General features: G+C 35.6%; 1 protein-coding gene across 4 annotated transcripts in view; it reads left to right on the top strand.

Annotated features, from left to right (window-relative positions):
- LOC127547932 (carboxylesterase 3-like) overlaps positions 1–12,239 on the top strand; it is a 68,734-nt gene that overhangs the window by 770 nt on the left and 55,725 nt on the right. The gene's annotated exons all lie outside the window — the stretch shown is intronic.

The following is a 12,239-nucleotide window of genomic DNA, read 5'->3' as shown; positions in this document are numbered from 1 at the left end:
CTTTTCCTTCTCCAGCTCATTTTATGAATGGGGAAATTGAGGCAAATAGGTTTAAGATTTGCCCAGGCTCACAAAGTTAGTGAGTGTGGAAGGCCAGATTTGAGCTCAGAAAGTGAGTCATCCTGACTCCAGGTCCAGAGGCTGTTAAGTTGCAAAGAGGGTAAACTAGAGGCCAAATTTAATCTCAAAGACATCCCTGAAATTTGATGAAATAAGATCTATAATTGTAATATGAGCATGGAAGGGGATGCTTTATTGGCAGAATGACAGAATCTTTTATTGGGTCTGAAACCTCAGAGGTCAGTCAGCTATATACCTCAATAGTGATGCCTTCAAGCAATTGACAATTTATTAGGTTTATAGGAGACTAATACAGAAAATTCAGACACAATTTTATAGAATGGATATGTTTGAAAGGTGCAAATAAAGGTGAGGCCATATTTGAGTTCCCCATTCTCATGATTTTGTCAGGGTCTTTATGGTCAGGATGAAAATGAAATAATTTCTCTTTTCCTTAGTCCTGATCAATGTTTCAAAGTTAAAAGCCAGCTAGACTGGATCTTGTGGTCATTTACTCTTCCTCTACAGCCACTACCCGAGAGTCAGTTTTACCTCTTTACTTTGGCATATGAGAACCATCATTGATGATTCTCACTGATCTCCCTTCCCTGTTCACTTAGGATACTTTCTCTGATCTCATTAACTCTCTACTTTTACTACTATTTCCTATTGTCATCAATCCAGGCAATTGCTCTGACCCCAGAAATTGCCTGGTTTCTGTACATGCTCCTTCTTTTTCCACATGAAGGCAGCCCTCTGGCCATCTCTACTTCCTGACACATATAATTGACTCAAAGGCTACTTTGACTTTCAACGACATGAGAGAGAACCAATAGAAATAAAAGTAGCTCACAGTTAATCCAGCTCTTTGAAGGCTGGTAAAGCCAGACTTTACAAACATTATTTCTGTGAGGTAAGTATTGTTATTATACCCATCTTACAAAAGAGGAAAAAGAGGTTCATGGGGGTTAAGGGATTTGCCAGCGATCTTAGAGCTGCTAAATGTACATGGCCAGGTTCAAATCTAGTTCTTCTTTATACTTGTAGATAGCTCTGTTTACTTGTTGCCTACCATTGACTGTGAACTCCTTGAGGGCAGGGAGTATTTTTTGCTTTTCTTTGTAAACACTATAAATGCTTGTTGACTAACTGACTATAATTTTATTGACTTGGCTGGAAGAAAATCAATTGGTCACAGGTTCCCTAATCAAATATTCCTCCCCTTTGCCCCAAAGATCCTAGTTTAATCAAAGGACACTTGCACCAATTGGACATAGGTTCCCTAATCAAATATTCCTCCCCTTTGCCCCGAAAGATTCTAGTTTAATCAAAGGATACTTGCACCAACTGGTTCCCAGCTTCTTCCCCATTCTAATTGTCCTTCAGTAGCTGTCACATGAAATATCACTATCTGCATAAGGGCACAATGCTATAATGATCTCAACTGGATAAGATTTTGGGACTGAGACCCCTGTAGATTTCCTCGTGATGCCACTATGCTGTTCCCTGAGTTTATACAACATAAGCCTGTGCCTTTCTTTGTCCGAACCTGTCCTCATGACCTCAAGCAATGAGGAAAAGGTGGAGGACCTTAATTAATAGCTAAGCAAGACCCTGAGTCTAAATAACTTTAATCTCAAAATGAAAGTAAAAGTACAAATTTCTCTAATGCCCTTAATGATTTGGTGTTAAGTCACTAAAGAACTGGAGAGCCTTTTTCCACTCTATCACATGGCTGTAAACTCACATATCGGGCTCTTTCAAGTGGAAAATTTAAAGCTTAATGTATCTATAGGATAAGCCCAACTTGATCATTTTTTCAGATGAGAAAAATAAAAGCCAGAAGAGTTCAGGGATTGCTCATGATCATACAGGCAATAACTAAAAGAACTGAATCCCCATCCCTTCCCAAGTCTAAATCTAGCACTCTCTTATTTTCACCATGCTGGTCATGCTAAAGAAACTGGAAGAAATGTTCTTCTTTAACTTATTTCCCTTCTCCCACCATCCCCAGAAATTTGTTTTTTGGGGTTAACCTCTCTGGCTAATTACATTTTCTGGTTTAATGAAAACTAACCATTAGAGTAAGGTAATTTAATCCAATCTGTCCTTAAGGCTTGAGATATAGGGCTAACTGGTATATGTTAAGTTATAGAATACTTACAGGTACCTCCTATATTAACTCACATGCATATGGTATTGCTCTCATTGAATTGTTTCAGTCACATCTGAATATTTTGGGATTTTCTTGGCAAAGATACTGGAGTGATTTTCCATTTCCTTTGCCAGTTTATTTTGTAGATGAGGAAACTGAGGCAAACTGAGTTTAAGTGACATAACCAGGGTCACACATCTAGTAATTATCTGAGGTCAAGTGCAAAATCAAATCTCCTGATTCCAGGCTCTAGAATTGAATCATCTAGCTGCCTTGAACATTAATATAACACTTAATAATTCCAAGAGATTTTATAAGGGAAGCTCTTGATAATATTTAAAACCTGTAGCAATATTAACATAAGGTCAAAAATCTCAAGGGAATACTTACAAAAAGTGAGAAGGAAAGGAGCCCTGTAGTACCAAATCTCAGACAACATTGCTCTCTATGAAGCAGTAATTAACAAATCTTTTTGGCAATGGTTAAAAAAAGGAAAATTGATTGGTGGGACAAATTAGGTACACAAGATCCAAAAGGAAATGAACATATGAGCATAATGTTCAGTAAATTCAAGGACTTCAACTACTGAAGACTCATTATTCTACAGAAACTTGCTAATAAAACTAGCTACAAAAAAAAAATTAGCTAGTAAAGAAAAATAGAAAAAAAAATCTTTTAATTATTAGATTTAGAGCAATATCTCACACTATAATCCAAAATAAGAACCAAATGGATCCATGATTCTTGAATTACATAAAGCATTACTATATAAAGGGCTGTAAAGAGGAAGAAGAAATGATATGCCTTTCATAATTTTGTATATATGAAGAACTCTTGACTAAACAAAAGTTAGAGATTAGGGATAATTTTTGTTATGTGAAATTGAACATTTCTGCATAAACAAAATCAATATAATTAGAGAGAGGCAAATAAGTAGGAAAAAAATTTTTGCAGAAAACTTTTTAATAAAGATCTGATATTCAAGATATAACAACTCCATCTACTAAAAGACTTAGGAAAGCTGAGAAGAAGCATGTTAGATTGGAAAGAAATCTTAGTTTGCTTTTATCCATTGACTAAAAGGAATTATGTCATAGAGTCAATATTACTGTCTCCTTATCTTGAAGGGTAAGTCTTATGAAAAGCTAGATGAGTGTAGGAATGAAAGTAAGCTCAAATATTCTGTATGAGTTTAGACAGAGGATATAGTGAGTATGGAAGCAAATGGGACAGTTGACATATCAATAGTTCCTGGCCAACACCAGTGCTACCAGAAGGGAAGGAGAGAGGGAGGGAAAGGGAAAGAAAGAAAGAGAGGGAGGGAGGAAGAGAAGGAGGAAGGGAGAGGGAGGAAGAGGGAGGAAGGAAGGAAGGAAGGAAGGGAGAGGGAAGAAGGAAGGAAAAGAGAGAGGGAAGGAGGGAGGGAGGGAGGGAAGGAGAAGAAGGAAGGAAGAATGGAAGGGAGAGAGGAAGGGAGGAAAGAAGAAAGAAGAAAAGAGTAAAAGCCAGTGTAGAGGACTGGAACTCTGAAAAGGTGTATTTGAATCTAAGACAGCAGAGCACTTAAGACTAATTACCTACTCAATGTGTGATAATGGTTCTATAAGCATATACTTAGATGAAATGGTGATATGATTGACACCTGCTGAATGTGGTCTGGTGAGGTAATTAGAGGCAAGGATTGGAGGGCTGAGGGGGAAGGTCAGAGTCTCTCTGCCACAGCACGCTGAGGAGGGAAGACTTCAGGATCCATATTCCAAAGTCCAGGATTCATCTTTAGCAAGTCAAGTGGCAGCTTGCCTGCCTCCTTCACTTCTCCTCCTAAAGACCAAGGACTTTGACTGATCCTGAGGCCCTCCAGAGAGCTAACCCAGACATTATAAACCAGGTAGGAGTCTTTTGGACAGGAAATCAGTCAAGATGGTGATTGAGTTAATATGACATTTGATTGATAGAGACTTTCTGGAAATAGTACTGTTGATTTATTTTTATTTTTATTTTTACTGTTCTCAGACCTGGCTATTTCAAGTTCACAAAATTATAACCTTGTCCATCTCTGATACTCATTCAATTAAGAAAATATAATCAAATGGAAAAAAAAGAAATAAAGACATTATGCATTCACTAATACATGAGGGTATCTCCAATGACTTTTAGTCATTTTTGCATCACATCAATGAGGAATGAGAGAGTTCATCTATTCAAGCCTTTTGTGTGTACATAAGTTCTAACTCATCAGTCAATTAAAAGTCTTTACATTGTCACACCTATTTCACCAATAGGAAAGTTAAGAGGATGTTTATGTATGTTTAAAAGTAGAGCGAGAAAGGGCCCCATGATTATATCTTACAGGAAGCAGGTTCACAAAGTTTTCACATAAGTTTTCAACAGACAGGTCATACTGTGCATGCTCTATAATGCTGCTGTGAATTTTTTGATGTATATACGGCTTTTCTTTTTAGCACTGACTTCTTAAGTATATGCTTAGTTCTGAAATCTTGTAGTCAAAGGAGATGGACATTTTAATTCTTTATTTGCAAAATTCCAAAGAGCCTTACAGAATGCAATGTATCAATTCATAGCTACACTAACAAGGTATTAATGTGACCATTTTTCTACAGCTTGTCCCACATTAACTATTCCCATAATGGGAACATTAATGGGCACATTAATACCTTGTTAGTGTTGCTATGAATTGGTACATTTGCCAGTTTTCTGAGTATAAGGTAAACTTCAGAATTCATTTCTTTTCTTATTGGTGATTTGGAGAATTATTTCATGTTAAGAATTTGCAATTGAGTAGGTGGGATTGTTTATTCATATACTTTGACCACTTATCTATTGGGGAATGGCTTTTGTTTACATACACATGAATATGTTCTATACACATATATATTATATATAATATGTATTTGTGTATCTAGGTATATACATATATATCTATATACCTTGGACATTAACTTCGTATTAAAGATATTTTGCATATAGTTGACAATGCCTATCCACATAGCTTTAATTTTGTTCATGCAAAATCTTTTCAAGTTCATGCAATTGAATTTATCTATTTTATCTTTTAATCGTTTCTTTTTTGCTTTATAATTTGCCTCCATCCCTAGTTGTTAAAGGTATATTACCTATTGCTCTTCTAATGTCTTGTAGTATGATCCTTATTTTTAGTTTATATATCCAGTTTGAATTTATTATAGAATATGATATAAAATGTCTATCTAAAGCTAAATTCTGTCAGGCTTCTTTCAACTTTTTAAGTAGTACTTGTCAAATAGAGTATTCTTTGTCAAATAAATAATTTGTGTTTATAAGTCTTCAATCAAAACTGATGGAATTATATAGGTTTATTATTTGTTGCCTGACTGAAGGATCAGCCACACCCCATTTGGCCTTTGAAAATAGCACTTCTAAAGAGCCAGATAAACTATAGGAGGCCAGATCTTGAGAGGGCAAATCTCTTTGCTGTTTCTCTTGCATCTCTCCTGAAATCCTGTTGGGAGAAGGAGGTAGCAGCTGATTTTTTTTCCTATACCCCTTGTCTTAAAGGCAACAGAAATAAAACAGCATTAAGAATGATCACATCCAGAATCAAGCAGGTTCAGAGAGTTTAGCTGCAGCATTGAGTTGAAGGACAAAGAAAAGCAAATCCAACCTAGTAGAGCAAGACACATAATAGATATTCTATACTTAAGAGGAACAACATGAAGATACCATGATCTGGGTCCTCTGGCATCCCAGAGAAGGGAAAGGGATGTGTGCCCAATATTACACAGATAGTAAGGGTTACAAAGCTAGAATTCAAACTTAGATCCCTTGACTTCAATCCCAGCACTAGGTTTGGGAGGATTTGGTTTCTTAGAAGCCAAAAATAATCTTTATCTATCTTGGCATATGTGGTTTTTATTTAATTTAATCACTTTTCCCCAAGAGGAAAAAAGTAAGAGAGAGGGAAAACCAAAATATTTTGCTTCTATTTGGAGCAGCTATGACTGAGACAAGTCCTATGAAAAGACCATTATCTTGGTCACTATAGTCTCCTTAGGGATGATTAGTTAAGCCTGGTGGCCGAAAATGTTAATGTGATTTGAGATTTTGTCAATAGAGATATTTTGTTCCAAACACAACTGGTTTTTCACTGTCCTCTGCCTGCAGCAGACTCCAACTATACTCTTACTATGTATAGATCCGGGGACCATATTATACAAAGAGTATTGGATTCTCATAATTATACAAAACCAGTTCCTTATCTTTAGAAGATTGAAACAGGGAGAATATTCAAAACTAGCCAAAAGAAAAGAAAGGAACATTCATCTATTAACCCAGGCACTATGCTAAGCACTTTATAAATATTATCTCAGTTGATCCTCACAACAACCCTTAGAGATTTCTGTGCTATTATTACCCACATTGTACAGAGGAGGAAACTGAGACAGAGATGAAGGATGCCCAGGATGACATAACTAGTTAGTATCTGAAGTCATATTTGAACTCACATTTTCTTTATTCCCGATATAGCATTCTATCCACCTATTTAGTACTACCTAGCTGACTCTAAATAGACTTAGAATTAGCCAAAAGAATTAGGGATATTTAGTCTGGACATAAGAAAATTTAGGGAAAATCTTGATGCCAGTTTTCAAGTATTTGAAGGGCTGTCATGTGGAATAGTATAATCCAAATATCTTGCTCTGCTTGTCTTAGAAGGCAGAACAACAACCAATCGGTAGAAATTAAGAGAAAAATAACTATCGGTTCATTATAAGAAAGATTTTGGAAACCAGAATAGTGGTGTGGAAAGAGTACTCACTGGTTTGGGAGTCAGAAGTCTTGGGTTCAAATCCCACTTCTCAAGCTTACTACCTGTATAGACTTGGGTAAATCACGTAACTTTCTGAGATTGGATTTCCTCATCTTTAAAATGAGGAGGTAGTTAGACTAAATGACCTCTGAGTTCCCCTCCAGTTCGAGGTCAGTCATGAACTTAATAATTCTCATTGCCCTGTAATATTTGAGTACTTATTTTTGGAGGTAGTAAGTCCCCTGGCTCTGACATTGTTTCAGTAGAAATTAAATAATCACTTCTCTGGGATTTTATAGCAAAGATTCTTCCCCAGGTATAGACTGCATCAACAGATTTCTGAAGTCCCACTTGACTCTATGATTCTGCAGTTGTCAAATTTCTTCTGTTGTTATTTCAATAGATGGCAAGGGACTAATCCAAATATACTTGGATGCCAGGTGTGTGGTGTGACCTTTCTTCCTAAACCTCCTGGTGTCTGTTATAAAGCAAGGCTGAGAACTATAGACACATCTCTTAGAAAAAAACAAGGTTGGGGGAAAGGCGGGGAAAATTTGGAGCAAAAAGTTTTGCAAGAGTCAATGTTGGAAAAATTACCTATGCATATGTACTGTAAATAAAAAGCTTTAATAAAAAAAAAAGAAAGAAAGAAAGAAAAAGAAAAAACAAGACCTAAGCTTGCAATCCTAAGGCAGGTTAACCATAAAAGTGATATGGGGAAACATAAGTGATGTAAAAATAAAAAAAGATCTGTTTTTTAGACGAAAGGCAGTCAAGTTGAAATGCCACTTCAAAAGGTCACTCAGGGCCTTTTTGTCCTCTATGTGTAACATGCCCATCATGGAGCAATGTAAGCCAGAAGCTGCCAGCCTACATAAATTTCTAAACTTAGAGAACACCCAGTCACTTCCCTGGTACTTAAGGGCAAGACTTCTAAGCTGTGAGTAATCAGTAACCTGGCTTCCTCTTTCTGAGGTCAACATTCTTGGTGATTTTTAAGTTTTTTTTTTATTTTCAAAACATATGTATAATTTTCAACATTTACCCTTGCAAAATCTTATGTTCCAATTTTACCCTCCCTTCCCCAACTCCCTCCCCAGATGGCAATTAGTCAAATATATGTTAAACATGTGCAATTCTTCTATACATATTTCCAAAATTATCATGCTGCAGAAGAAAAATCAGATTAAAAAGGAAAAAATGAGAAAGAAAGCAAAATGCAAGCAAGTAATATGTTGTGATTCATACTCAATTCCCAGTCTTCTATATGCAGATGGCTCTCTATCACAAGACCATTGGAACTGGCCTGAATCACCTTGCTGTTGAAAAGAGCCATATATGATCATTTTTCTAAGAAAGTCTTTAATTCACCGTACAACCATAGGAAGATAATTCCATTTGGAAAATTCTCAGTTTCTACATATGTAAAATGGACAGGGCAATATGGTGAGTGAAAAAAGCATTTGGAGTTCAAATTCTGATCACCTAGGTGATGTAACTTGTTTCTTCTCTCAGTTTCAATTTTCTCCTCTGTGAAATGAAAGAATAGAACTAGATGTGGTTCTTTCCAGTTCTAAATCTGTGATTCTGTGAATCCTACCTCCCAGGGCTTCTATGAGGAAAGTACTTTGAAAAACAGAACACTACAGAAATGTGATCTCTGATTATCTAAAAGAACAGTTTATAATCAGAGTTCAGAGTAAGACTCAATAGTGGAATGGATAGAATAGAAAATGGAGGTGTTGAATGCTTTGGACAAAGAAATAAAAGATGTCTAACCCTGGGGACCTTATCTGGTAAGACCCTGATGAAACAATTCTCTGGTCCTTTCCCTGGTCCTGTTCCCATCAATATTCTGATAGGTCCAGTGGGATCAGTGTAGCTTTGTACCCAGAATTAATCTCATCAGAGGCAACTTTACAAAAAATAGAGTTACTACCTGATATAGTGAGGAGGCTGAATTTGAGACCAAGAGACTTGTCTCTTTCACTTACTTGCTGTATGACTCTGGGAAAGCGAATTCTTTATGCAAACCTCTCTTTCCCTATTCATAAAATGAAAGAGTGACCCTGCTGATCTCTAAGGTACCTTCCATCTCTAACATTCTATTTATTAGAATGTTCTTCTGTTCTAAGGACTCTTTCAATTCTAATATTCTTGTTTAATATTCTATTCTATAATCCTTTGCAATTCTTATATTCTATGTTCTGATACTTTGTTCTTCAATCTGTGGTTTGACTGATAAGTAATCTATCATTTAATCAATAAATGGTTATTAAGAACATGCTATGTTTGAGGCACTGTACTAAGTTCTAGGGATACAAACTAAGCCTGTCCAAAAAATGTTCCTATTCTCAAGGACCTCACAGTCTAATGGAGGAAACAATACAAAAACAAACAAGCTATATACAAGATATATTGTAGGAAATTAGCACAGAAAAGGCACTAGAATTAAGAGGCATCAAGAAGAACTTCATAAATAAATAAGAAAGGGTTTTTCACTAAAAAGAAACGGTAAAATTCAGTTGACACTAAGATTTGATAAGAAAAGTCATGGTCACCTAATGTCAAACTGATAGCAGTTCTTGGAAAACAAATGTTAGAAGCCTCTCTCACATAGAACAAGGCTTAGGGTGTGTATTCTGCATGATAGTTGTTTTTTGGAACTGAAAAAAGTAAGCAGTTTAATTAACCTCCTTTTTATACTCTTTACCTAACAGATTGTTAGAATCATAAAAAGTCTTTTATGGTCTTCAACAAATGAAAGGCTAGCATTCCTCAGATAAAAAATTTATAAAATTTATAACTGTTTTATTACATTTCTTTTTTTATCACATATTTACGTATAACAACTTTGTTATATGTTGAATTGACCATTTTTAATTTAAAAATATTTACTTGATATTTTCCCCCAGTTATATTTAAAACATTTTTTAACATTTGTTTTTAAAATTTTTGAGTTCCAGATTCTTCCCCTTCTGCCCACTCCAGCCCCCATTAAGAAACCACATGTGAAGCTGTGCAAAATATTTCCATAAAAGTCATGTTGTGAAAGAAAACAATCTCCTATCAAAAAAAAAAAAAAAAACTCAAGAAAAAGAGAGAGAGAGAGAGAGCGCACTTCAATCTGTTGAACTGACCATTAAAAAAAAATTGGAAACACTTCTGAGCAAGTAGCATATAATCTTTGGCAAATGTATAATTTGAAATGTATAAATGATGGGCTATTAGGTGGGGTTGACTGAGAGGGCCTGAGGTAGTGATACAATTACTGCCTGAGCCCAATAGGGAAAGAAACTGAGGGAGATCAATTTAATGTTATAGTCCCACCTTTTATGGAGGTTGTGGGTAGCCCCACCTAGATATGTTCAATCAGAAATCCAAGTTATATCAAACCTTTGAGGTTAAATTTCCACTCTAAATATATCCGTGGCTCATAGCGTCTTTGTTCAATTCTCCTTGAATTAAACCCACCAAAACAACTGCCTCAGGTTGTCTTTCCCTTCACTCTTCCTTAATGCCATATGGCGTCTTTCCTCTCATTCCCCCACTATGCTTCATGGTGTCTTTCTCCTTCTTATAGCTAACTAACTCTTTTAGGGTGCTAAACTCTTCTATGAATTTAGTCTGCCAATTAAGAGCATACTCCAACCTCACAGGATGTTCCTTTTCTCCAGTTAGTTGTGAGTTTCACTAGGGAACTGGTTTTTTCCACTGTTAATTGTTATCTCCCAACTCTATTTCATATTTACCATATGTGGTGTCTATTGTATCTCTTCATTTTGTCTGTAACCTCGTTTTCTAAATAAATCTATCTTTTGCCAAAAAGAATGGCCATTGTGAATTCTTCACATGACCAGATCTCAACAATTTGATGCCCATATCAATCTTATTATTTGGTGCTAAAACCCAAACACATTAATTTCTACCCTGAAAAATCATTTGGAACTAGAAATTGCTCTCCTAAATTACATCATAAATACAATCATAATTCACAAATTAGCTTATTATCTCTTTCTCTTACAAGTATTTTCTTAACTTAAGAAAATCACCAAGGTGATACATATACATATACAGGCTGATACATATAAAAAAATGTTTAAAATATAACTGGGGAAAAATCAAGTAAATATTTTAATTCAATTACTTGTGAGTATATCATCTTTTTGAAGGTTATCCAAATGTCACCTCTCTTTCAAGCTTTCAGGTACTAATGAGGAAGTACCCCAGGGAAAGGAGATTAGCAATACTAACTGAGTGGAGGCTTTAGGACAAGAGAATATAAAATGCAATGATGTACAAAGAGACAAGCTTGAAGACTCAAACTACTGAATGCATCTACTCTCTTCTCTTTGTATTCTCTGATGGAAAATTTTCTCTTAAAGTTTTTGACTTCTTTTTGCTGATCTTTTTATTCTGCAATAATAGGAATTTTGGATTTAATTGCATTCGTTCAAAGAATTTGGTCTATCATTTTACAGAGTATGACTGTAAGTGCTGTCTAAGTGGGCTAAGGTGGAAGTAGAAAAAGAATGCGAGGATTTGTTTGTTTTTTCATGTTTCATGAAATTTTCAAAGTAAAAAACTGCCATCCTGACTTGGTGTTCAAGAATACCATTCAGGAGAATATTTGAAAGACCCATTTATTCTTTATATGTTTTGTAACTGTTTCTAAAAACAGACTCAAACAGAACCTGGGACTTTTAATTAGACACTTTGTATGTTGGAAACATTGTGCCAAGCACTGGGGATGCAAAGAAAGACAAACACCATTTCTGACCTCAAGAAGTTCATGTTCTAAGGATGAGGGGGGAAGGGCAGGCAAATAATTATGTACATATAAAATACAAACAAGACAAATTGGAAGTGATTTCAGAAGGAAGAAAAGGGGAAAGGAGTGGTGTGGACTGGGAAAATCCTTCAACAGAGGGTGGAATTTGACCTGTCTTCTATTTTTTAATTCAACTTTATTTTTTTTTCATTTTTGAAATTCTCTCTCCCACCTTTTCTCCTCCAGTGATTTGCAAAGAAAACAAATCCCATTACAAATGACTAAATCAGCCAGATATTATAGTGTGTGTGTGTGTGTGTGTGTGTGTGTGTGTGTGTGTGTATCTCAGAAAAATAAATTCCTGAATCAGCCATGCCATGAAAACAAAATAAAACAAAACAAAAAAGTATCCTTCAATCTGCACTGGGTCCATCATTTCCCAGCTA

Source organism: Antechinus flavipes, chromosome 2 (genome assembly GCF_016432865.1).
Source record: "Antechinus flavipes isolate AdamAnt ecotype Samford, QLD, Australia chromosome 2, AdamAnt_v2, whole genome shotgun sequence".
In the NCBI taxonomy this organism is placed as follows: domain Eukaryota; kingdom Metazoa; phylum Chordata; class Mammalia; order Dasyuromorphia; family Dasyuridae; genus Antechinus; species Antechinus flavipes.
Note: the sequence above shows the minus strand (reverse complement) of the source record. Positions and strands in the feature narration are given on the sequence as shown.